Below are 27,591 nucleotides of genomic sequence, written 5' to 3' on the forward strand. Positions count from 1 at the left end.
TGTATAAGTACATATATGGTCAACTCTTGAGTGATCCTCTAGACCTTTTCACTTTGCATGCAACCTGAATTTTGAACACAGGCCTCAGAGAGGAAAAATAATGCCCATGTTAAACATGCAATTTCAATCTTTTTTTCTTTTCCTCTCCTTTGAAATTTAATTATATGCAAGTATTTCCATTTTAGGCTAATGCTTATAGAAGTAAATATTTCTGTGCAGAGTAAACCATGTATTTATATTTGCTTATTATATTTTGCCCTTTACCGAGGCCACTGAGATCTGGCAAACTCTCACTGTGCAAAGAGACTCCAGTAAAGTTCCTGAGCTGTGAGGAAATGGAGCTGTGTGGTGAACCCACCGTGCTCTTCCTGCTGTTCCTCCTGCTCTGACAACTTGCAGAAGAGAAACTGAGTCAGCAAGTTAAGAAACTGAGGCACAGGAGCAAATTAAATCCCTTACCTTGACATTGGAGCTGAGCTGGAAATACAGTTCAGCCACATGTTTAGGAGCAGGGGGCTGCACCTGCCCCCTCCTGCTGCAGATGCCGCTGGCGCCCGCTCTGCTTCCCCTGCACACAGGTACGAATGTCCCACATGTGATGTGGCAGAGAAAAGGCAGGTGGGCAGTGTTCGGCAAAATTCCAAAAAAAGCCAGATCTAGCAGCTGGTATTCGCAGGAGGGATCATGTGCAGGATCAGTCCCTGAAAGAGGGCTGAGGAAATTCAGTACAAGCATTATTGCTTTCTTGATCTGCGTGAAAAACAAGTAGCTGTAAATATCAGAGAGGAAAGGTATATCTTGCTTGCTTTTTCCTGCTGTCTCCTGTCACTGCTGGAGGGAGCTAGTTTGCCATAACTTATACAATTACCAATAGTCTTTTTTAATTTGACATTTTAAGAGCTGTGTTGGGCAGAGGATAATTAATAGCACTTACTTGCTTTGAAGTTGAGCTTTAAATTATATATAGCATAATTATGTCTAAAGCCTCTAACTCACTACTTACCCTAGTAGATATTTCATCTGTGTTTTACTGTAACACAGCTCCTTCTCTACAGCAGCACTAATTCTTTACCTGGACTACTTAAGCTCAGAAACATTGATTACATATTGTGATTTTCCTGCAATAACCTTAATTAATTCCTGATGTCTCTATGTTGTTTCAATTATTTTAGTTTCAGCTCAATATAAGGACAAATAAAATGGTGGATGAAATTTCATAACAAAATTTGTTGCAGGTAAAAACCAATGAATAAAAATTACTGTCTTCAAGACCCAAACCCACCAACCTTCTAAAACCTTTAAGACCCTGAATATTTTTTCTAATCCCTGGGTGCCTTTTAACAACTGAAACTATTTTTTATTTTTTATAAAATTGTCAGTGGCTTTTCTTCAGATTTATTGTGGCTTCTGTTTAGCTTCAATAGTTGACTTCTGTGTTGGAGCGATATATGCACTAATACTTCTGTATGTGATTGCTTTTTTTTTTTCTATTATCCTGATAGCAGACAAAATAAAGATGTAAAAATGAAGACTGTACTTGTATAACCTACATGGAAAATTGTACAGTTGGGGTTCTTTATTCATTGCACACACACTCACACTATCTGCTTTCCAATAAATATGCAGACATTAGTGACAATGAAATCTTGCTTATCCTTAGTATTCTGCAAATATTAATTTGCAATTAATTGTCTTACCAGGTTACATCTATATTAGTATATGTTTCCCTTCAAATTCTAAAGAGAGTAGAGTCTCTAATTTATTTCCCATCCTGCAGTTGATGTAAGCAGGGTTTTAATGCTGGTGATCTCTTTCTTAGTTACAAATACACACTCAGAGTGCTTTGAGATTTATGTAAGAACCTGGAATTCAGACATGGGGTTTTGCACTGCTTCTTCAGTTAAGATTAATTAGCAATTATTATTAATAAAATTCGCAGTGTGAATAAAGTGTTGTCTTTCTAGTCTCTCTTGCAGCCTCTTTTATTTGGACTTCAATATTGACATGGCTGTGAACAGCGAAGGATGCTGTTGCTACCGCAGTCACAAAAATTTATATTAAGGAAAGACAGATGGTTGCTTAATATTAAGCAAGGGGCAAATTGCAGTCTTGATTTAATTTTGGTTTAGGTGATTTTAGGAGTAGGGAGGGAAATCAGTGACTGCAGAAAACACAAATGTACTTTTAAATATTTTAAATTTCTAATGAGCTTCAGCTTCTCAACTGAATTTAAAATGAGCAAGCCTTTCACTATGCTCTAGATAATGAAGCTTGAAAACAGTGTTTACTAGAAAGATGCCGTGCTATCTGATGCAGCATTTTCTAGCATAATTAAAATAAACCCCCCTAATAATGGAAAATATCAGGTGATACAAAAATGCTGCCATAAACTTTTGCTTTTTGCTGACAGAGAGTTGAAAAAGTAAATGAGTATAGTGTTTAGATGGATAAAAGCAATGTAACATTAAAAGTCACGTGAGCCGTGTGATTTTCTTGAGAATAAAGCCTTGCGTCATTTGGGTTTTTTTAAATATTTGGACCTGAGAAGTTTGTCCAGAAGAGCTGAAGGATTCACCCCTGCATTTTAATGGAGAAAAAGTAATTTCCCACTGCCAAGTTGCACACAGCAGACTTTCTCTTGAATGGTGATATGAGCTGGCTTTGGAGGCCAGCAGCTCCTAGGAAAAGGCTGTGTCGATGCTCGAGGTCAGATAGGCTGTCATGGGAGAGGGACTAAGAGGGAGCTGTGTGGGGGCATGTAATTCTTGTGAGCATTTGCTTCTGCAGGAGAGAAGCTTGGACAGTTCTGGGCACATAACAAATAAGGATTAGACAAATTACCCTTTGCTTCTGATTGACCTTTCCAATATGTGCTATACATAGGGAGGTCGTATGCTTTAAATGGCTCATAATACTGATTGCTTATACAATAAATAAATTTTCCAAGGAAATGTGTTTCTTCTCAACCCTGACCAATGGCTACAGAGAATGATAACATGCCTACTGGCCTATAGTCCTTAGTTAAATCATCAGTTTGTTAACTGCTGTTTGCAGCCTAAACCCTCCCTCTGGAATGGACTTCTTTAAAGCAAAATGAAATAAAATAAAGGTAAGTAAAAGTAAATAGATTTTCCTATTGAAAGTTATTACTTCAGGAATGAAGAAGATGGATATTGATCCGCACCATCCTTTGCCATTACAGTCAGGTTCACATAGATAGCTCAGACACTTTATTCTAAGCAAACAGCCATTTTCTCTTCTGACTTGGAGTCCAGTGAGAATTGAAAAAAGTAAAAGGTTTGTAAAAACATTTTTCTGTCCTTCTTACAGGGACAATTTATGTTGAAGTAACAGTTTCTGAGATACTTGCACCTGTTATTGATTTATTTCTTCTTTGTCATGAACAAACTCCTGTTTTATAATACAGTTACCCTTGTCTGCTGCCCTAAGGTAGTTATTCAGAAATAGTTTTACTACCAAAAAAGTCCCAAAAGACTCCAAAAGATAAAAAAGCATTCTGAATAAAGGAATGGCAGTTTGTCTATATGCTGGGGTTTTTTTGCATCTTATATGGCCTGTCTCAGTAAATTTAGTGTTTGTTTCCAGTAGTAGTAAAGAGTATGACATGTCGTGCAATCATCATAACCCTGCATATGATGGTGGGAATCTATAAGGTCCTTTTCCAGCTTGAAAAATGACCTTGTGAGTCTGTGGAATGAAATAAAATTGAGAAAGTGAAAAAAAACCTGTAATTTTAAAGTCAATAAAAACAACAATTTCTAGATGCTGCAATCTGAAGTGCATGTGTGCCTTTCAGAAAAAAATATGTTGGGTCTGTTAAGGAATTGGAAGTGAATGTATGGTGGAAAAATAAGCACCTTTCACATATTAATACACATGTAGGCATGCACAATTGTGTGCTTGTTTGAATATAATATTTCCATTATTCCTCTACAGTGTACTATTTTATAGTTAGAGATTAATGTGAGACCTCTGCCTTCTTGACTTCAACTGATTACTACAGAGGATTTCTTCTGTTTTTACTTTGTATCACATCTTCTGACATTTTAGTGAATAATACTTGACAGCTATGAACATCTGCAAAAGTTATTGTTATCATAACTTGAGCTCAGCAGAGCTACTGTCACTGATGCTTAGGGGAGATCGCATTGCAAAAAAGATGGGGAGTGTGTTTGCATTCTTTTTTTGAATTTTTCCTGAATTTGCATTAAAAACATTTTATTAATGTAGTTTTTCACCAGTGAAGACATCTCTTTTATATTTAAAAAGAATGGATTTAACACTTATGTTGCTTGACCATAAGTTTGCAGTTTAGCCAGGCTGCCTGATGAAGTTTTCTTTCATAGAAGATTTTACACGTGGAATCTTTCGTATAAGGTTTTTATCATGGAATGACTAGGTTTGTTTGTTTTTTGGTGTTATATTCCCCTTTCCCTTTTCCTCACTATTTTTTCAGTCTACTGGACAAAGAGCTATTTGTGGGCTAAGAGTCTCAAAGCAGATTTAAATAGTACAGACTTGTGAGTTATTTGTGTTAAAATAATTCCACTTCGTCCGATTGCTTATTCAGTATGCACCCGAGGAAACTGTTAGAGTCTCCTTGAAGACAGCAATGGAGACAGCAAATGCAGATGGTCATTTATGTGCATATTACAGTATAAATCACAAAGATTAAGAGCAGTCATTTTTGGGAGCACTGCAATTTTGCAACCAAAAGCACTTAAATAATTACCTTTTTAAGCAACTTTTATTGACTGTGTAGGAGGATAAAAAGTAATCTTACTTGTTTTAAATGGCATAAAGCAACCAAATGCCATTAACAGAGTGTTACATTTCTTATTTCACTCAGATTGCTGAAGCTTACCAGCAAGAGATAAAAAATGTATAAATTCAGGAGCACTGGCTAGCAATATCCCAAGCCATTGTCAGTGGACTCCTACTTTCCCCTGCCAAAATATGTGGAAGCATGCATGGATTGTGCTAGATTAGTACGAAGGGCTTGTTTCCGTGGCATTAGCCAGGTATCTTAGCAACAGGATCATACCAGATTCTCGCAGTGCTCTGTGGTGGTGCATGTAATATCCTGGACATAATCTGTCTTTTAATTTTCTTTGGATTGTAGTGATATTACAGATACATGTGTTCAGTTATAGATCTTTATTTAATAAGAAGAATGCTTTAGCTGAAGATTTGTACTATGTCAGAAGTGGGCAACTCACAATAGTGTTACTGGAGGTTTAGCCCAGGTACAGCCTTGTCTTGCATTTCAGATTGACAGGAAAAACTTACTCCCTTCATTAAGATGTGCCTCGTAGTTCATATCTTTATGCTATGGAGACGGGGATGCTGCCAGAATTCATAATAATGAGAACGTTATTTAATGTCAGATAGAATGCAAATTGCTTGTACAATTGAAATGTCATCTAAAACATGCCACCGTATGCAACACCACTTTATTATAAGTCACTGAGAGCAATATCTTAAATTTGGAATTGCACTAATCCTTCATCTACTTTTGTTTACCTTTCATCTATAATAGAGATGTCGAATTTCCTCCAAACTGCATTTGCATGTTTTAACTGCTTGCACACACAGCTGAAAATGTGTGGGAGAGACATGAACAAGAACTCGCTTTTGATTTTCATCATTTTTTGCTTGTTTGTTCAGAGCAAATTAATAGGAAAAGATAGCTTTCAAATACAAGACACAATGCCATGTCAACCCTTTTTAAAAAATAAGCTGAAGCTCCGACGAGAACATTTTTTGATTTAAAGTATGAATTGTAAAACAAATTTGATTGTATTGATTAGATTGTAATTGATTTTCTTGGTAATTTAGTTCCGTACAGTAGTTAGTTTCATATAATTGAAACAATAACAATAACTTCACAAGATTAGCTTGCTTCACAGTAAGATGACATTTAATGTATTTAAGATTTTTGGCATACTTTTCCCTGAAAAAGATATCCAGAACAATTACTTTGTAAATGCAATATATGCCAGTGTAGAAAATACAGTTAGTGCACCAGGCAGGGCTGCACAACTTGGTTGATAAATATCAGTCCAAGCAGGAACCCTTTTAATTGGAAAGGTCACTTTTGAAATATTTGAAACAAAACCACGGTGACATCTTCCCTCTCCTACTCTGCTCTGGCAACCTTTCTTCCTATGCTTCCATGTGAGTCTCTTGAACAGCAGGGGAGGTGAGAGGGGGAAAATGGAGTCCTGCTTCCCTTTCTAAAGTGTGCCTACTGAGGTGCCACTACACTGCCCTTCTGGACACCTCTGCAAGTGCAACAACTGCTTGCTTTTTTTCTCTTGACAGTGACTGGAGCCAGGGAGTCCCATACTGAACACTCTGTGAATCTGATTTTAAAGGAAAAAAATTGAGTGGCTGGGGTTCTCTGAAGGTGCTGAACAGCCCCAGAGTTGGCCGGCCTTTGCACTGAAGCCAGCTGCTGCCTCTCTTTCTGGTTGCCTTGTGGTCAAGGAAGAAAGAGGACGCTGGGGACAGCTGTCAGATTAAGGAGCTTCAGGTTTGCCAGGTGTGCTAAAAGTTTTAGCTTTTGACTTATTTAGTCTAAGTCTAAGGAAATGTTGGAAACGTTGTTTCAAAAATATTCACCTTGAAGAATAATAGAAGCTCTTCAAAGCTGAAAATCTATTCTTTTAGGAAGTACTTCTTGCCAGAATTGTGCAATATTACTTAAATGCAGTCTTATTTTCCTGGACAAAAAGGATAACAAGAGAAAGGCAAGGAATAATGTATTTTCTGTCTGGAGGTTCATCTTCCAAGTCCAAAATTACCATGGCAAAATCTGTTCTATTGTATCCATATGCTTTACTTCAGAGCCAGATCTCATTTTGATGATGCACCTCGGTTCGCAAGGAATTTAATTTTATCAAACAAATTCATTTAGAAATTGTCTAGATTTCTCATTCAATGAGTGGTACAATGCCATGCTCATCCCTCGGACATTCAGCCCTTGCTCCTGCATCTCTTCTGTTCCTTTTCTCTTCCTCAGAGATTGGCTGAAACATTTACTAACAGAAACAGCTAGCTGTTAGGTGAAGACAGGGAAGAACTTGTTTGCATTTGCTGTGTAATTCATCAGCCACATTTCCCACTATGGGACTTCTGACCCTTGTTTTACGATTAAGAAAAAAATGTGACCAGTTGTTTCAGCAGGAAACATGGTGTCCAAAGAAGCTATGTCTCAGATGCAAAGAGCACTTTGATATTTCAATTGTGATAGCATTTGTTACAGAGAGCACATAAATTGTCTGCAGTTTTGCTTCAAGTGGAATAGAGAATATTCAAGTATGACTGGGTACTTAGTAAGGTTTGCCTGACATCTTAAATGCATGTGGGACCACTTGTCCTGGCTGGAAGTGCTCCCATACATATACTACTGTGGAGAAATTTACAAATTAGTTACATATCTTTCTCTTTGTGCTTCAAAGTTCTTGGAAGATAAATGCAGCACTTAAAATGTTGGTAGAACAAAGTTTTATCATCATCTAAATGGAGCGATGGCATGAAGCCTTGAACACATGACCCAGTGGCCTAAAGCAGCACTCTGAGTGCCTCAGAAAGGGCATATGCAGTGCAAGGCTGGACTTCATAATTTGATATATTAATTCTGCTTTAATGTAGATACATGAGACTACAGCCTGTAGGGTTTAGTTGTTCGGGGTTGGGTTTTTCCATGTGTATAAGTTTTTAAATTTTCAGTTAGAGCTGATGCTCCTCTCAAGAAAACAGTGCTACCTTCTTTATTTAACTGGTTCATGGATTTCTGACCATGCTGAATACTGCTGTGCTTGGGAATTAAAGAAATGAGCCAGGTAAAAAAAAAACTGTATTCATACACAGAGCTTCAAAATTTTTTGTTGGTTTATTTCTTTCATCTGACTTAAGGCCGTTTCTGTTGTAATTTTTTTTCTCTTTCCTATCACAAATGATTTCTAAGCTATTCAAAATGTATGAAAGACTTTGTCTTTGCTTCCCTGTTATAGATGCATCACTGCTGCAGAGCCCTTTCACATGAGTCTCGTTACAAACCCAAACTGACTCTTTATTTAAATCCTAATTGTATTTGTGGCCTAGAGCTGTCAGCCAATCTTACTCTCCTATGCTAGACACTAAGCAAACATATAAGCTAATGATGGCCTCCACTCTTAAGAGCTTAAAATCTTTAAAAGACAAGACCTCCCAGATAGATAAGACAAATAAATGGGCCAGGTAACAAAACTCAAACTCACATGTGCCTTCGTTGCTTTTCATCTTCAATTTTGTGGATTTTCTTTTTTTTAGTGTAAGTAGGAGAGATGTTCAGGGCTGCCTGTCCTTGAAGAAATTCATACCGAGAGATTTGCTAATGAATTAGTATCTTAGTTTCTCAGCCCCTTTTCATGGGGAACTGACTGAAAAATGGATTTACACTGAATTTTTTGTACCTGTTTTTAGGAGGATTGTGTTAATTTACTGACTTTGAGAGCTTAATAGCTTTGTTTTATTGGAACCCTTAAAAATATTCTTTTCCTTCTTCATTGATCTCTCTCAATAGCTATCATAAGCCTGAAATTTTTTCCTTAAGGCAACTTGATTTCTTCAAGTATGATTTCTTCCTTCAAAGTGGTATTCACAGATGTTGTTTCACATTATTCTGGGCTGAGTTACTCTTGTATTTGATAACTCTCAGGGAGAGTTATCAGAGAAATGTTAGAAAAATTAGAATTATTACATGTGCCTGCAGCACAGATGCTAATGCCCTTTTCAGCTGGTACCTGAGCTCAACAGCCTGGTCTGAGGTACTTCAAGGGTGAAATGTGATAAATTTAACAAAGTTGAGAGGCACTATAAAACAATTTGGAATGTGAAGAGAAAAATGCTATAGCTGTAAAAAAGTACAAGAAAATTAACTTCTGAGAGACATAACTTTTGAGCTTTCAGTTGCCTGTTTTTCAGGGCCCTTTTCCATAAATTTGTTTACCACATTCTAAAGGCTAGGCATTTCCAGATGATGGCAGAAAACATATAAGCAACCTTCTGAATGCAGTGAGGTGAAGGGGAAAAAAAAGCTCTTAATTGAATTTAATCAGAATGGTATGCCTACTCTTATTAATCAGGCTGCAGAGATGACTATTTCAATTTGCTATTCTAAAGATTTTTTAATTATTTCTTTCTGTTAATCATCATCTTTGGGCTTATAGCACCTGACTTTTATGTAACAGAAATGGCAGACCTTTTGGTTTGCAATCAGGCAACTGATTTTTACAGTTGCATTCTAAAAGTTTATGATTTGGTCTTGAAGTATCCACTGTATTCCTAATGAGGAAAGATAACATTACTTTGTATCTGAGTAAAAAGAAATATTTATGCAAGATTAATTAATTTCTTTGGTAAATGGCATTTGGTAAATGCCCTTCACAGTGTGTACAGCTGATTTTAATTTTTATTAGCGATTTGCAATTTATCATCAACGAAATGCTCTTTTGTTTCGTTTAATCTCAACTACCCAAAGGTCTGTTAACACTGGCATGCAGCACTCTGGCTCCTTTCAGGGGAAGAAGCAGATTCAGTGCAAGGGATTTAGTTCTTGCATGTTGACAGCACTTTGGGTGGGGCATAAAAAGGCAGGAAGAACTTAAATGGTAATAAATTGGCTCTTAGGTGGAAGTTGAGTCAAATGTTTAGACTTGAGTGTGGAAGACTTGGTTAATGAGAAAAGAGGGACCAGAAAACTCGTGACCTCTCATTTTCCACCAAACCATTGCCCAAACCCCAATTAAGAAAGAGAGAATACAGTTACACTGGAATTCTACTCTTAGGCCCATGTTTGTTACTGGGTTTAATTTGAAAATTCACACTTATGAAGACTGTAGGAGTGTGCAACTTTTTCATAATATGCATCATTAAGGTTATTGGTTTTAAATTTAACTTTGTTTTTGTTAGCTGGAGCCATTCATCTTAGCTAAATTCCATCACCTGTTACTGTCTACACTGGACTAGTATCAAAGCTGGATTTTTTCCTCATGAATTATTAACGAACTTCTGAGTGACAATTTGACTGCTTGGGAATCTTTTCTTACTGGCTTCCTGAAATGTTCAAAACACATTATCACTAAATGCAGAAATATGACTCATTCTTGATCACAAGATGAGCTGTCACAAAACGTATGCAAAGATTCAGCCTATGGAGACAGCTCAGCCTTGGGAAATGAACTGGAGTGATCCTTATGAGCTATGGGGCCATGGAATGGAGTAGGTAACTAATTTTGCCATATGTCTGGTCTTAAACTGGCTCCATCAAACTAGGCTTAGCATGCCTGCACAGGGAGCTTAGCCCATTTATCTGAAATACGTGAAATAAAAAGTACTATATTTGTTTGCTCAACGCTCTGTTAACTCAGATTGTTAAATAGTGGTTCCTTTGAAGATGCTTCCTTATTTTGAAAAAGATGCTTTTACACATGGAGGCTGATGATAAAAAAACTGAAGTAATTTGTTTGACACACTGGAGTCAGTGAATATCATTATAAAGTAATACTACTACCAGTATCTGTTGGACTTTGTAAATCAATGTTCATTTTTACCAAATACTGTTCAACAAATACCAACCCCAGAAGAGGTGACCCTTTTAATTCCTTAGTATAGGCTACGGTTCAGTTTGATTTACGGAAGACCAGTAGTCTATTTATAAAAGATGTATCTGCAAGATGCCCTTTATGAGAAACTCGGCTTTTGGGACACATTAATTCTAAGTGCAGATGCAACTTTCATGTTTTATAATATAGCCCTGACAGCTGTAATTTCAGATTAAAGATTTTTCATTCACATTCCCATCCTGATTGCACTGCATGGTCCTTATATTACCTTATTGTCAATAGCAAGTGTTCATCCTATTGGGAGTCATTTAATAACCAGCTGCCATTTAAAGTGTAGACAGAACATTTGTCTCAGCCAGCTCATCTCAAGTGTAGTTTCTCTGCATGAGGAGCTGGGACTTCTTCAGGAAAAACAACAGCTGGACCTCACTATTGTTCCTTGCCTCTTCTTTTGTAGTGTCAAGTTAAAACAAATATGGATACTTTTTGTGAATTTTCTGAGTGCATTTGTGGCACTGGTTTGTTTACTTATTTATTTTTCAGGAATGAAGTATTCTTTCTACGAAATACATTTGTCCTTTCTTATGCCAGACAGATCTGCAGGGTTCATTTGGTGTCATTTAAAGATATTTGCTGAAAGTTAAGCAACAGAAAGATTCTAGGTTTCGTGCCACTCCACACAACTTCTGCCTTCGTACATCGTTATTTTTGCTATAGCAAGCTACTCCACTTTCGAAGTATTTTAAAGCCCATTTTAAAACAATAGTTTAAGGGTATCACTTTATTTTCAGATGTGATTTTCCAACCAAAGTCATTGGGAAATAAGTATAACTGGTATATATGAAAATGAATTCATGACTGTTAACGATTTTTTTTTTAGAACCTACCTTTTAAATTTCCTTAACTTGACAGCTGGGGATTATCCTTTGTGGCAGTGATCTGTAACAAAAAAGAGGGGGAGGAAAGGCTTCAGAAAAAAAAATTGACTCTTTCATGGCTAATTAAACTGGAATACAGATCAATCAGCAGAAATAGCTGATGAATTTATTATGTCTGTGCAAGTTTACTGTATCCTAATGTGCTTGATGTTCACTAAAATTACTATTCCCATCATCTTATAGGGTAATCGTTTACCTTAAGCTTTACCTTTATCTATAATATTGATCTGAGACTCTCGAGCAAGTAATGGAAGTTTGGGTTTATGTGAGTGTGCAGGTTATAAACACTAGAGCCATGACAACTGGAAAACCTGTCCTGGTGATTAAACCCTTTATTTTTCTTTTCAGATCAAGTTCTCTAGGTCCCCCAGGCTTGTAAACCTATGGGTTAGCTTAATTAAGTTAATGGAAGGGTGGATGAAGAGGTGTAACCACTGGGAAGCTCTTTCAACCTAGTTTCTATAAACATTTTACCATGTAACATTTGTCCACGTATCATTGTACACTGTGTCTTGCAAACACTTCTGTTGGTGTACTCAAACATACAGGAGTTTGAATGCATTATAAATGTTACTTGGAAAAGTATGCAGGAGCCAGGAGTTATAGAGAGAAATATATACCACAATTTTGAAAATTAGTTTGGAAATTTGAGTGCTTTTACTCAGCTATATTCAACATCTGAATGCTGTGGTCATGTTGCTGCTGACATGTAGTTTGTTGTTTGGTTAACTGTCATGACAGACTTCCCCTCATGTCCTCCCCTCATTTCTGACGTGATGATTGGGGCTCATCTGAAGTGTTACAAACATGCCTGGCAGTGGATTCAAAACTTTTAGGGTCTTTAGAAGAAAGTGATGCATGTCCTGTATAACTCCATTGATTCACGTAGGAAGAATTTTGTTACTGTATTAGTAAGATAAATACAACATGTGATAGGCATCTTTTGTGAATTATTTCCTGTTATTTATTTTGAAAAATGACTAATAAAATGTACATATTCATTTCCATTGCCCTATCTAACAGCTTCCCCTTCCCTTTTGCCAAATACTTAGCTGCTCTAGAGATTGGTTAAGTAGTCATCCTTCAACAACTGTTTTACAGCTCACCTCAGACCCACAAGATAAGGAACTCAATTCACCCCCTGAGCTCAAGCTCAAGTTAATTTCTGCCAGGCTACTGAGACTCTCCTTTCCATTCAACCCCTGGTTCCAAGGAATGGAGCAACATTTGGACTAGTGTCCAAGTCACGTGTTACTTGAGCAAAGAATGAGATCAGCTACTTGCAGTGTACGTCTTCTGACTGCAGATATGTATGAATAATAAATTATATTGTCTTTGTTAACAAAGAAGCGAATCCAGTCTCCAAACAGAGCAGTCACTAGGCTGTGTGCAAAGGGTATGCAGAGGAGGAAGCAATTTTTCCCCTGTCTAGGAGAGGGGGACTCACTCTAGTGTGCCGCTAAGGTGGTGACAACATACAGGGTGGATTTCAGACTTTCTTGGATCTTCTCCCTAAACCTTTCCCAACATCTCATTCTTTTCTATAAACTGTAGGATTTGCCCAAATCCCTTCCACAGTCTGCCAGTCCTGGATGCAAAATTTGGTGATTCCAGTTCACTTAGTACATGTTAGAGCAAAGTGTTGAAGGGCTGGAGAACAATAACAAACATCTGCATAAAGCTGGATAATGCTTAGTTAATGAAGGTTAGCACTCTCTCTTGATAATCCCATGGAAAATGCTATGTATATTGTTCATCAACAGTTACTTGCTTTTGAAAATGCAGTCGTTTTGATTGAAGGCTCTTTAACAAAAAAAACCAAACCAAACTTAAATTACTGTTAATTTTAAATGATTTCATTTTCATCAGTGTTGTGGTTTTTTTTAAAAAGAAGAAAGCAATACCCAAGGCTTCCCTTCACACAAACCCCAAACTTCCAAATGTTGCTGAAACAGAAAGGGGAGAAGCCTCCTCAGCATTTCCTGTTCATCCCTCCACTGGCAGTCCTCTAGTATTTACTGTAAACAAACTATACTGTCCTCTGGAGGCTAATGGGGCTGTTGATTGGTGTTTGCTCATCACAGCAGGATCTGGTGTGTGATATCTGGTGCTCCTGTGTGTTGATGAGTGTGGGCTGCCGGTGGGAGGTACGGCCCACTGGAGGACAGGGAGGGGTGGCGGGGGCTTGTTAGCTCTTTGTGGCTGGGTGGAATAGGAGACCTTGTTTATTTAGCATTCTTAGCAAGTCCTCCAGGACCCTTGCAAAGTCTACTAAAGTAGAATTCCCCCTATTCCCATGGATCTTTGTACAAGTATCTAGCTGTTGAAAGACCAGACAAGATAGTTGCATACTTACTTAAAATAACCTTCGTGCATCTGATCAAACATCTACTCTCATCTGAAACAGCTTAGGACCTCCACAGAGGCTTATTAAACAGGTAGCAATTTAGAGTATGTCCCCATCAAAGTGTTGTGTGTAATAGTTTGTTTATATTCTCTCAGGCAATAATGCAAAAGCAGGAAGAAGATTTGCCTGACATTAGGAGCTTCAACCATGTTTAGGTTCCTAAGAACACAATTTTTAAAAAAGGTGCTATTAAATTCTTAATTAAATTACTATCACACACATATAGCAATCAGAAAATTAGGAGCCTATTTACAGACTTATGTGTCTAAATACAAGAAGCAAAGGAGATGATTTTGACTAATAAGAAAGGACAGAGAAAGGTGAGAAATAGTAATTTTCATCCCAATTTGATTTATAATTCTTTTTCACTTTCATTTTTTCTAATTTGATAGTCTGTTGTGCTACTGATAGAAAGACATAATGGGGTATTTTTGATGGCTTTTTTAGAAAGCAGTATCTGTGTTAAGAGGGAACTCAGCTGAAACCAAAGCAAGGTAGGTAGGGGCATATTAGTTTTAATGACAAGAATATTTTTGAAAATGATGGCAGCTTCTTTGTTATTTGTTTTCCTCCATCACAGAAAAGCTTTTAGTAGCAGGTAAATATCTGGGATAATCCTCCCCTCAAATTCTTTTCTGCTTGTAATTTATTTTATATGTATATATATGTATATATATATATGTATATATATGTATATATATATATACACATACATCGTTTCAGTCTTCTCTACATTTAGTGCTAATTTTCATGCTGCATGGATGAGAACTCTGCTCTTATCAGTGCATATGTAGGAGATGTGAAATTTTTCCTTTTCCATGACATTAAACACTGTTGAGAAGCTGCACCAGTGCAAAAATTTGCTGCTTAAAGCTGCCCTGAGCTCAAAGCTCTTATGCCAACCTCCCATTTGTCCTTACATGTGAGAATACATTGCAAAGTGGAAACACCTGAATGTCAACAGTCAGAATTTAATGTGACTGGTGATGTCAAGAAGAAGCAGCCCCAATAAACATCTTTTCTCCTTTGTGATGTTTATACAATGTTTTCTGTCTCATTTAATAGTATTCATGAAGTTATGTAGACTAAATGATTTTTAAAATAAAACAACATATCTTAAACCTTGAACACATATCTAGGAAGCAACATTAAGCTGAGGGTCTGCAGGAAACAGAGAAAGTTTGTCAAGAGATTTGAAAGAGCACAAATCTACTCCTCATTTATGATCACTTCTGAGAGGGTAAACATGTTCAAGGACACTGAAGATCCATTAGAAGGAGTCACAGAAGGATTGTATGTTGCTGTGGAGATCATTATAAGTAATTTTCTAAAAATAAGACCAAGTCCTTTGTTACTTGGGTACTTTAAAAATAAAAAGAATTACCTAATGACATTTATGCCAATGTTAATACAATATATAAGACCTATTAGCAATAACAATGAAACATGCCCTAACTGAGGATGCAGTGCTATGTATGTCTTTTCTTGGCATTGCTCTCTCTGTAGCTGCCTTTCAGGCTGGTGTTGCATGTTACCTCTTAGATCTTGGCTAGCCCTAAATCTGTTGCAGCGTCTCCAAAAAGGAGAGTTTGAATCCCTTCTTCTCTTGTCTCCCATCTGATGGCCATGTAGCCCTCCCTTTCTCAGAGGAATTTGAGCTGATTGCACTCACTAAACTGGCAGAAAGGTAATCCCACCAAAAAGTGTCTGTGTGCTTTTGCCGGGGAAAGTGAGCTGAATTGGCTCAGCAGAGACATGCTCCTGCTGGCACATGGAAAGGGTCAGGTCAAGCCTGGAGGAGGAACAGTAGTTGAAAGTAAGAAGGGAAGGAAGATCTTCCTGTTCTGGTGTCTACAAGGTATTATGTTTTCTATAATGTGTAATTTCGTTCTCAGTTAAGCTGACAAGTTTTTTGTAGGGCTGCGCTGTGAACAAGATGATGAATGTAGGGGGCAAGCTGGGTTTGCTGTCAAAAGAGTCATTTGTGGACATGCACTCTTAGACTAGGATCTCTTTCAGCTCCTCAGCGTTCCAACTGTCTGTGTTTGGTAACACTGGATATTCAGTTTTTCTAGATTTAATGTGGATTTCTCCCTTTTCTCTTGAGGAACACCTTGGGAAGGGAAATCTTGGACAGTTAGAAAGTGCTTGGAATTAAACAAAAGTTGTTTGACATGATATATAAACCTGAAAAGAGATTCTATGATTTTCTTACAGGTTATGTTTAAATTTCAAGCTAAGACTGTTTTATTTCTTCCTCTGAAGGAAAAAGGATTGATAGATTGCAATAAGAAAGTATCCAGCATCTTTACTTTATCTGAATATAACCTATCCATAGGCCAGATCAAAAAATATAATAAAATACTCAAATTTAATGATCAGTGTTTATGCATGTAGAACTAAAACAAAATAATAAGTAAGACAGAATCTTTTTAGCATCTGATTAGTGCCCTCACCTGCTGCTGGATGATATCAGACCTGCTAAAGTGTTTGTATGATATTTCACCCTCTAGAGGCCCATTTACCAAAAGTGGATATGTGTCATCTGCAGCACTTCCCTCTCTTCCACTAGAGATAACCTCTCGCTTACTTCGTCTCACGTTAGAGCATGCTTCAGTGGCTGTTGTCCAGAGGTGCATTCACTTTACATGTTTTCCAAGACTCTAGATAATTGTTTTTATTTAAACAAAGTAAGAACATTTACATTTTCATACATAAAATGCTGAGGAACTGTCTTTTTCATCAAAGAACCTGAAATTTGTTGACATTAAAAATCATGTCATTGAGAGCAGGAATACTGAGAACATTTTTCATTCAAAAATTTTGGAAAATATTCTTCAAAAGTTAAAATCAAATTCCATGCATTCAGTAAAAGTAGTTCTGGCTTTTAGCAGAAAATGTTAGCACAAATTGAAGCAAAAAAAAAAATCAGTGATGATTACAGGAAGTTTGAGGATTGTCCAGCCTCAGGTATTGCCCCTTCTTTCTCCATATCAGTCCCTCCACATTAATGACTGGATACTCCTTCCTTGGCTTTAGTGGGACATTCACAACTGCCTGGACTGCTTTGCCGGGACACTTTTTGGCCTAACTGCCCTGTCAGTTACAATTAAAAGAGTTAATATGACAGTCAAAGGTCATAAATTGCTTGTGGCTAGTGTTCTCTGCTTGTCTCGCACAATGGCAACCAGGAAATTGCCCTGTCAGTTACAATTAGAGGTGTTAATATGGTGGCTAAGGGTCAAAATGCTTCAGTAGGAGGAAGGAGTTGCAGAGGACATTTGGTTTACATTAAGTGACGGTTCAGGAAAACTTTCCTTAAATGGGATGGTCACTAAATCGGGATGTATTTCAATGTGAGTAAGAGCCCTGATTAAGATTTCTACTGCATCTCTCTTACAATATTAAGTGGTGGAATTATGCACTTTCTAAAGTTTACAGAAATGTTACACTGGTGAAACAAAAGTTAATAGGTCCCATTCCATACTTTCTGGTGAAGTATTTGTAAAGATGTACTCATGATGCAGTAAAAAACAATGAAGAAACATAACACTACTATTTATTATTGAAATTTGTGCGCACAAACGTACATGAACAAGGTACTGAATTTCTCCTTTGCAGGTGGATTTTGCCAAAAGAGCCTTGTCTTGTGTTATTGCCACTGACCTTTGCAGTGAAACTCGCCTGGACTTTAGAAAGAGCAAGTCAAGCCCCATCTTTTTTTATGCTGTGATTTTCTCTCTATTTTATATCTATTTCTTCAGAAAGTGTTTTCCTACCAATTTCACTGTGGCCAGCTCCACACTTACAGATGAAATGAAGCAACTCAGTAAGAATATCCATTCTCTTAACATCCCTTAGAATTCAAAGTGTAACTTACTATTTGTGGAGGGTGATTGTCCCTCAAAATGGTTTTAAATGTTACAGGTAAGAACACTACTCTTCTTCTATTTCCACTGTAAGGTGATGACACTTGTTTCCTGTGTATACAAAAGGTGAGTTTTCTAGTGTATCCACAAAACTGCTTGAGTAGCCAAGCAGTTAACTCATGCTTGGCTCTGGTTTTGCATGGCTATTGACCAGGATTGGTGTAAAGCTAGTTCTGATGTGCCCACACAGACGTGGCAGATATCCATGATCTTTAGGGACGGGAATCTCTTTAATATCACAAATTGAGTAATTATAACCCTAGGGTGTACATAGCTGCCTTCTAAGAGCTTGATGTCTCTTTTTCCCTATTACTAAAGAGAGCCACAATAATCGACCAAAAGCATTATCAAACTAAATGGTGGAGATAAAAATCTATGGGAAACACTGATGATCTCTAATACACTGAGCTCAATGAAATACTGAATAAGAATAATAGATGAGAACCATTTAAGCTGTTGGCTCAAAAATAATTTTAGAGCAGTCAATGAATGAAGGCAGGGGGTATAAAACCTCAGAATTTTGGGCCTTCTTGGTCAAGCTGACCATGCAGAAAAATTCTTGAAGCCCTGCCAGTGAAGGACAAACCAAACAACTGAGAGAAAATAAAAAGACAAGAACTTTTTTTATTACTATTCCACCCATGACCCTGGCTGGATTTTGGTAAAACACATGTTATAGAAAGAAAGCTGATATCCCAAATATCCCTGGCTGGCCTAGTACAGTAGGGCCTGCTTTGACATTAGCAGAACTTGACTCCACAGCATTTGACGTTCTGTCCTCAAAACAGCAGAATACTACTTTGTCACTGATGCATCTCAGAGTCTACAGGGTGTAATAGGGTAGAGAAGGCTACAGTGTCAGCTGTAGAGGCAGCTTGCCACACGACATAACTATCTGTCGATGTGGTGCCATTTTTCTTGTAGGTGAGCACCAGCAGTGCACTCATCGCCACAGCATCCATCACTAAAGGGAAGTGTATTTCTTCTTCTTGGGTAGCTGAAGAGACTGAGGAATTACTGCTTGAAAGATGGTGGATGGGGCCTGTGAAAGAACAATTAATTCAGCTTGGCTCTCAACTTGCAGGACTCGTATGTAATACATATCACACCTGTGCACATTTCTGTGCTGCCAGGTTGTTGAGATCAGTTGAGGTGGACAATGACAATGCTGTATTGCTCCTATTACATGAATTTGATGTGTTTGAAGTGGGATTCAGAACTTTATTCCAGTTAGCATTTTCAGGTGGCAAGGGTTTGGCTGAAGGTCTGGCACCGCCTGTACATATTGTCACAGTTTAGGTCCTGTTATACCGGTTTTTACACTTCTGGTTAAAAAAACAACAGCAGCAACTTTTCTGTGTGAATTCACAAAATTTTATGAAAAAACTTCAGTCTCTAGTTCATTTTGATCTAAACAGGGAAAACCAAGTAATTTTCAAGCCATTTCTTATTTTACAGAAATTAATATACCAAGAACAATGAGTACTGCCTTTTTATCCTTACTGTGTAAAACGCTTCTTAATTCAAAATATTTAAAAGTCTAATTTTCCAGGAATTTTTTGTATGTTCTTTTAGCATGAGGCTATTCTAGGAAGACATATCCAAAAATAGGTCAAGTGTGGTATTTTGTTTTGGAAAGTCCCACACATTTGGTATTTTTAAGGAGTTTTTTGTTGTATCTATATATTCTTGAAGTAAATTAGGGAAATATCTTTTATCTAATTTAATATCCTTACATTTCCAGAGATGATAAGAATGAATATGAATGTTTCTTTAAAAAAGGCTTAATTTATAATTTCAAAGTTGTAAGATAAAATATTCAGCTATTTAAAAAACTTATGAAAATGTATAATTTTTTTCATCAGTAAAATGAGAATTAAGAATGTATTTAAAAGAAAAAATAAATATAGCAAAATATCCTCCACATTGAAAACTCGAGAAAAATGGTTCTGTCTCAACAAAATTAGTCAAAAAATCTTTTATTAGAGGTAGGATAATTATTTATATGATTCACCTCCCCTAAAAGCATACTAGAAATGTGGTCTTCATTCTTGGGCTGAGAGATTGGTATGTTAATTTTCTTACTTTTGGAAGAACTCCTTCTTATGCTTCATCTCTGAAACTGAAGTGTGTGTTTCTATACCCCTTAACATGGGCATCTTATAGATGCTATGCACTTAAAAGGTAAATCAGGCCAGCAGTTATGAAAACCGTTTTGCACTATTATCTGATTTTTATAAATAATTTAAACAAATTGCAGGCCAAGCAAGGTACTGAAGAGAAACTGAGTCTGTAATTCTGGTATCGCATACCAGCTGTTGACAAATCATCTATGTATGAAGATATATGGACATGAAATCAAATTTCTGTGTTAAATTTCTTCAAAGTCACGAGCACAATACATTTGCTGTCAGACTGATGTGAGGCAGAGACCAGATTTGTCCTACTTACTCCATAATACTCTGACTATTCAGCAAAATGAAGACTGTGTTCAGCCAGTTTCAATTTTATATGAGAGCATTTGCTGGTCACATTTTGAAAGAAGTATCTGTTGCATGGGTTTTCAAGTCTGGGGGTCCTTTAGTCATGCTAGATGTATTTAAGGGAATTGTTTGAAGGGCAGTGGACACAGACAGAAGAGCTTCTAGAAGACAACATTTCAATACACTAAGAAAGAAAAGAAAGGTTTGTAACAGAAGCATAAAGATTAGATCTTACACTTCAAATTTGATGTAAAGACAAAAGTAAATTCTTGAAGCATGTAAATATTAAAAATTTCCTGATTAATGAGATTCCATTCACTATTCTTTGGGTTAATGCTTTTAGTCCTATCCATGTTCATGGTGCTTATCTGTTTCATGTGAGTGCAGCCAAAAATCCATGCATTTTCCCAACTGCAAGAGCCCCACACTTCTCTGGATGTTTTTTATGTGCAAAGTTGAAACAAAAAAGTCTTAATGAGACCTGATTTGTTCTCCTGTCCTCTCCTGCCCTAAGGGCAAAGGATAAAAATATGTGCATGGCAGTATACAGCTACACACAAGATAGTTTTATATTTGCAATTTTATATTTGTCTCTGAGTTCTGTGAAGATGAATTTTGTCTCAGTAAAGCCAAGTTAGCAGAAGGATATAACAAAATGTATACAAACTTCTAGTACATTGACAAGATGCTTTTAAAGGCTGGGAAATATTTTTCCTCATGTTCTACTTGGGGAGTTGAACAGAGGCTTAATATAGTCTCTGTTGTTGAGGTGCTGATAATTCGTAACTCTCAGCAGGGTTGCAGTTGTAATCATTGCCTAAAATCAGCTCATAATCAGTGTTAGAAATCACAGCACTAAACCATTGCTACTGCAAAAAATGGTTCCCTTGCTTGAATCAAGCATATTATGCTTTGAATGACCTGCTGCTCTCCTAACATCTGAAATGAGTTAGGAGAGGGTGGAAAAATGTAATACCTTGATGGCTGTCTGTAAACAAACATTGTGACTCAGAAGGTGTTTTCAAAAGGCTTTTTTACTCTTAAAAATAAACTTACCGCTAATTAGTTAAGGCTTGCCTTTCTCCTGTAGGTAAACAGTGTTAATGAACTTAATTGGTCACTAATTGCTTTATTGGTTTTGTGCCTTCTTTCTGGGAAACTTTCCACTTAACTAGACCTGATGGGAAACCATAGTCTTCACAGTGAGAGGTAGCAGCATCCCGGAAGGGGTGGTGTGGAAACAAGCTTGAGGTCATGATTAGGAGAGGAGAGTTCTGGGATGGTATTTGTTGCCATGCTATGGTGATCTCTGGGGGAAGAAACCAGCTGTGTCAGAGCTGTGCAGGTAACCAAAACCAGAGCAACTTCTAGCTCATCTTTAGTTGGGTGACTATCTGGCAGAAAGCTGCTTGGGTTTAAAATAGTTTCTGTCACAGCACTGTGAAGATACACAGCCACAGGGCAGAAACTGAGCTGCAATGCATTTTAGCAAGTAAAAAGCAAAGCGTTTGGGAGAGGCTGCTTTGTGGTTGAAGTGCTTTCTGTTGGGCTAGTCTAAGTGTTTATGAAGATATGCTTCACCTTTCTCCAGTAGCTGCTGTCGCCAAGTATTGGAGCCCAACAACAGCAATAAGTTGTGTTTCTATCAAAAGCAGTGAAGGAAAGCATATTTTTAAATTCAGGTCCAGTGTTTCCTTGGTGAATACAACTCTTTTTTTTTTTTTTTCGGATTGGCTGGAGTTTCACAGTCTATAGAGATGGATGAGGGGACCAGGCAAGAATGTTTTAATAAGTCATTTAAGTATTTTTAAAGACAGTAGTATCCTTAAGTTGTTGTTCAGGCAACATCTTCTCAGTATCCATGTGAATTCTGTGATCTCTAAACAAAAGAAAAAATTCTGTGTAGTATTGTTGCTGTGGTTTTTTCCTTTCTTTGAAATGCACATTTAAGAGAACAGGCATCTTCAACACAGACTGTGGCAGAACTGGTAGGCTGTGTCCTGCAGTGGTGACACCACTTCCTTTCATTACATATGACTGTGCCTCATCATGGCACAACCTGCAGAAGCATGTAGAAGTAGTGAAACATTTTGAATTGGAATAATTTTATTTCTAAATTTTTTTGTTAAAGTATTACTATTCCTATATGAGAGTTTGAATGTATTTCTGTATTAACATCCCCCTCCCATCCCCCTCCCAGCTTATCTGGAAGTACATTTGGACTTAAAGGAGTTGTAGTCCAAGGACTAGAAGATCTTCCCAATGTAATTTTCTTTTCTTTTTTTTACCATCTCAAACCAGTGCTATCTAAGCAATTCAGAGCTAATAGAGCTTAACTGCTTTTCTTATTTTTTTCTTTTCTGCTCTTTTAATTTCAAAGAAGAAAAGCTGGAAAAGGAGGAACCAAGAACAGGAGATGAAGGAAGAGGACTTATTTGCAGATGGAAAAAGGAAAACAACACCTGGTTTAATTTCTTTGGGATATGAAAGATTATTTTTTGACTCTGTATGCCTACATGTGTGTTATCAGAAACAATTCTTGCAAGCTGTCAGAGCGCATATTTTATAGCCAATCTCAGCTTTCCCAGTTATTTTGTAGATCAACTGCTGCTCCATGGTAAATTATCTTATTTAGATCTAAAGTTTTAAGCATTGCAGATGAATGAGACTGTTGAGATCTACTGAAAGAGACCAATTAGAGAGACCTCAGAGTTTAGAATAACATTTGCAATGTGTTCTATCCCAAAAGAGAATCTGTTAGTCATGCTAGCACTAAGGATGGAGCTGCTCCTGGGGCACTATCAAACTGACTGGTTGGAGCACTGACTGCACCCTGAGAGCAATGGTAGCTACAATGTCACAGAATTGTTCAGGTTAAAAGGGACCACAGTACAACCTCCCTGCTCAAGCAGGACACAACATTTGTCCAGACAGTTCTTGAAAATACCTCCGGTGAGGGAGACTCTACAATTCCCCTGGGCAATCTATTCCAGTGCTATAGCAGCGTGGTAAGGAAATTCTTCCTTATGTTCAGATGGAACTTCTTGTGCATCAGTTTCTGTCCACTGCCTCTTGTCATATTGCTGAACACCACCAAGCACAGCCTGGCTCCATCCTCTTGAAACCTTCAGGTATTGATAGATGTTGGTGTAGTCCCCTCTCAGTTGTTTCTCCTCTAGGCTGAAGAGGCCCAGCCCCCTCAGACTATCCTCATAAGTGAGGTGCTCCAGTCCCCTAGTCATCCTTACAACCCTCTGTTGGACCTGCTTCAGGAGCTCCATGTCTCTCCTGGGCTGAGGAGCCCAGAACTGGACACAGCACTCCTGATGTGCCTCACCAGGGCTGAGTAGAGGGGCAGGATCACCTGCCTCAACCTGCTGACAATACTCTTCCCAAGGCACTCAATGGTAGTCCTAGAGTCGATACATTGGGACGCTGTCACCAGAAGCTGTCTGTTCACTCCTGAACCAAAGGCTACTGCCCCCTTCACACAGGCAGCAAGAATAAATGGACTCCAGATCTTCAGCTGCCACAATTCACAGGCGGGTGGGTAAGTCTGGGACACAGATGCATTGACTAAGCAATTAAGGTGGTTTAGAAAATATGTCAGGCTGTGAATTGTAGCGGCTGAAGGTCTGGCACAAGATTATTCCTGCTGCTGCTAAGTTTAGAGGTGGGTGACAGCTGCCAGTGGTGCCATCTTAAATCACAGTATCTAAATACTCCAGAGCTGAGTGTCAACCCAGAGCCTGGATGATCCATCAATGAAACAGTTTTTCATGTCACTAGCATGTATGTAAGTGTAAACAGTAAAGTAATGACACAACTGGTATAACTTGCTTATCCTGGCTCCTTTCTGTACAAGAGATTTCAGAAATGAAGTTGCATCTTTATTTTCAAAATGTGAAACAAAAACTGCAGTCAAAATATGCAAGTTTTGGCTGCTACCATTTGATAAGAAATAAAGTGCATGAGTAGTACGTGATGTCCCATGTACTCTTATTTTCAAGTAATATGTGAATGTTTCATAAAAACTCTAATTTAATTTAGGATTGAAGCTCTCACTTTCTTTTGAGGACAAGAAGCTGTGTCTTTCAGCAAGTAGTGATCTGGTATCTCACTGTTTGTCCATGTTTCTCCATTTGATTATGGTTGTGTGTAGAGCCCATGGCAATTCTAATCTTGGCCTCCAAAATGAATCTGCCAGCAAAATTTTCACAGTTTTGCAGTGTGAACAATTGCCTGTTGGGAATTGGATGGAGATTGCCAATCTCATTTTTTCTAGATTACCAAGAAATTTCTGTAAGGTTTTTTTGTTTCCCTAAACTAAGAGTGTGGTACAGTGATTTTAGTTGTCTTGCTGTGAAACAAAGTTTTGCACAGCTATATGATGCTATTGCTAGTAATATCTGGTTGTAACGGATTTCCTTGAATTTGAATTCTTTTTATTCTCCTATAGCAAGTAAATTTAAAAAAAAAAGAATGTGTAAAATATTTAGCAACTGTGGGGTGTATTTTGCCCTTGATGTGTATTCTTAATTCCCATTAAACTGAAATAGGAGAGACTACACTGCTGAATGTGCATGTAACATTTTGATATGCTCCCAGTTGGTAAGAACAAGAGCGACACTGACAGCTGCTAACAGTGTCAACAGTCTCACAGGATGAAGTGTGGCGAGCCCCCAACTGTTTCCCATTCAAATGAGTTATGAGTTTTCACTGCTCAGGGGCACCCTGATAAGAGACCATTTGAGTAGAGTTGTGAGACTTGGGGAATATCCACCTGTCAGGATGGTCACCATCCTTCAAATAAAGTAAAATGGGGGAAAACATCTCAGGAGAGGGAGAGAATTAAAATAAGGAGAGAGGTTGTCAAAACCTCACTAAGGGGAGCTCAGGGGAGAAGTAGCCCCTGGTTCAGGGAATAGGATGTGCTAAGGATGGGGAATGCTCTAAAGGAAATGCAATGAGGCAACATGAGATGACTTGGGGGCCTACCCACTGTCCAACATCAAAGTCTGACTGCAGAGAATGTTTGATCATTTGCTGCTTAATATTACATGCTCTATATTGATGCCAAAATTATTGGCCTGCTGCCTTACTGCTACTTATAGTGCTTCATTCAATTTGCTTGTGTTCCTATTCACTTAATTTTCCCTTTTTCCAAGAACATCGCATGGGGACAAGAAACTACTTACTCTTGATGAAGAAGAACCAATATTATCTGTGGTCTGCACTTGTGCTCCTTTCCATTTAGAGTACAGTCAAGTTATTTCCTTTTCCTGCCATGTAAATAATGTGTGAAGTATTTCATAGAAGCATTCATTGTGAAAGGTGTCTGACAGATTTTGTAGTCTGTTTCCTGGCATTATGACAGAATTAACTTCATTATCCCTAAACACTCCATAACAGATGGGTGTTTAGCCTGGCCTGAAAAATCCCCAAAATCTTGTAATTCCCCAAAACTGTACCTTTGGATAGTTTGTTCTTAAAATTAGCAAGTATTCCATCAGACTTTTCCACACCAGGTTGTGAAACTCTTACTGCTTTACTCTTCCGATACTTAGACCAGGGACTTTTTATAAATCACTCTTTTCATCACCCAAAATTACTGTTCTCTTTTTCTAAAAACACAGGTCTTTGAATCTCAATATCTGCTTATAGTTTAATCAAAGATGAAATGGTACTTTGAATTTGGGGTGGAAATTTTTTTTTTTTTTGAAGTTGGGACGTTGTTACTAATGCAGCTCAGGAGCATGCTTTCCTTTCAGGAAAGAAGCACTCTTGGTTTGCCAGCTGCAAGTTCCTAGGTCTATTAGCCTTTATTCCTTTCTGTAAATTTTCCATTTCATTAGGTTTCTCAGTATATATGGATCACTGGTGTCCATCTGTATTGGTTTTTTTGTTCTGTGTTGTTGCTGTTTTTAATCTGTTTCCAACCACCACTTTTAAAATTACTTTCTTAATCGTTGATCCCTCCCTGCTGGTTTAACTATGACCATTAAGAATTACTTGTGGTCAGATGTTTATCCAGTGATGTGTTTGTTTTATCATGCTGGAAAACCTTACTCTTGAGATTGATCCAAGAGTGATGTCATCCAGCCATCATCCGTTGGTTTTCAACTGCTGCTTCTCCCTTCCCATGTCAACTAGTTAGGAAAAGTATGGAATAAAAACAGTTGAATTGCTGCTAATGTTTTGGCTTCAGCTAAGTGGCTGAATAGTTGCCAAACAATCTTTCCTGTTCCTGGGGAAGAAAAAAAAATCCAGAATAACTAAACAAAATAACTGCTTATCTTTAGCTGACCAAACCCCAACCCCTTTCTCCCTCCTCTATCAAATGTTAATCTGCCAGAAAATCCACTGGGGACCCTGTGCATCCTGAGACAGCTTGTCCCATCCCCCGTCACCTCTGGGATTCTGAAAGACAGAAGTCTTCCTAACTCAGGCCACATCACACACCCATCCTGAAAGTGTATGAACTGCAGGGAGAACTATGAATAAGAAGATAAAATCATCCTATCTTTCCTTCACAATGTGTAGTAGTTCTTTTATTCTTCCTATTTTGTTTGCACATCAGATGGCAGATTTGGCATATTTAGTTAGCAGCTGAAATTAAATGAATTTATATGGTTGTAAATTTAACATACACTTTAACATTCTAAGCTGCATTCTCATGTAGGCTGAAAACACGGATGAATGGTGCATTATTAGAATGTGTGGAGCTCATAAAAAGCTGCACTGTGGAAAACCATGACACTGATGCTGGCTGCTGGTGGTGGAGGCACCTGTGGGTATACCAGTATTCACCATAGTCAGAGTTGTGCTCCCTTCCATAGCCACACAACAACTTGTGTAAGATACATCCAGTTGAGCTTGTTTTGAAATTTTGAGTGAGTATTTTATACATTAAGCCATCCAGCGTCTGGCTGCTACCAAACATATTTGTGGGATTTGTGTTAGCTGTGGGAAGGCTCTCCTACCAAGTCTGTCTCTGCAATATGAATATGTTGACAATGGCAGGAAAAAAACCTACAACTATTTGAAAAAACTACAAATATTTAAGCATAAATGGGTCAACTCAAAAGAAAATCTGTTTTTCATTTCATGCTAAAGCCTATTTTAAAAGTGTTGCAGAAATCCTACTTAATTTACACCATGGCCAGTTTTGCCATCCCTGCGTTGAATAAAGCTTTATATCTC

Source organism: Corvus moneduloides, chromosome 5, assembly GCF_009650955.1.
Source record: "Corvus moneduloides isolate bCorMon1 chromosome 5, bCorMon1.pri, whole genome shotgun sequence".
NCBI lineage: Eukaryota > Metazoa > Chordata > Aves > Passeriformes > Corvidae > Corvus > Corvus moneduloides.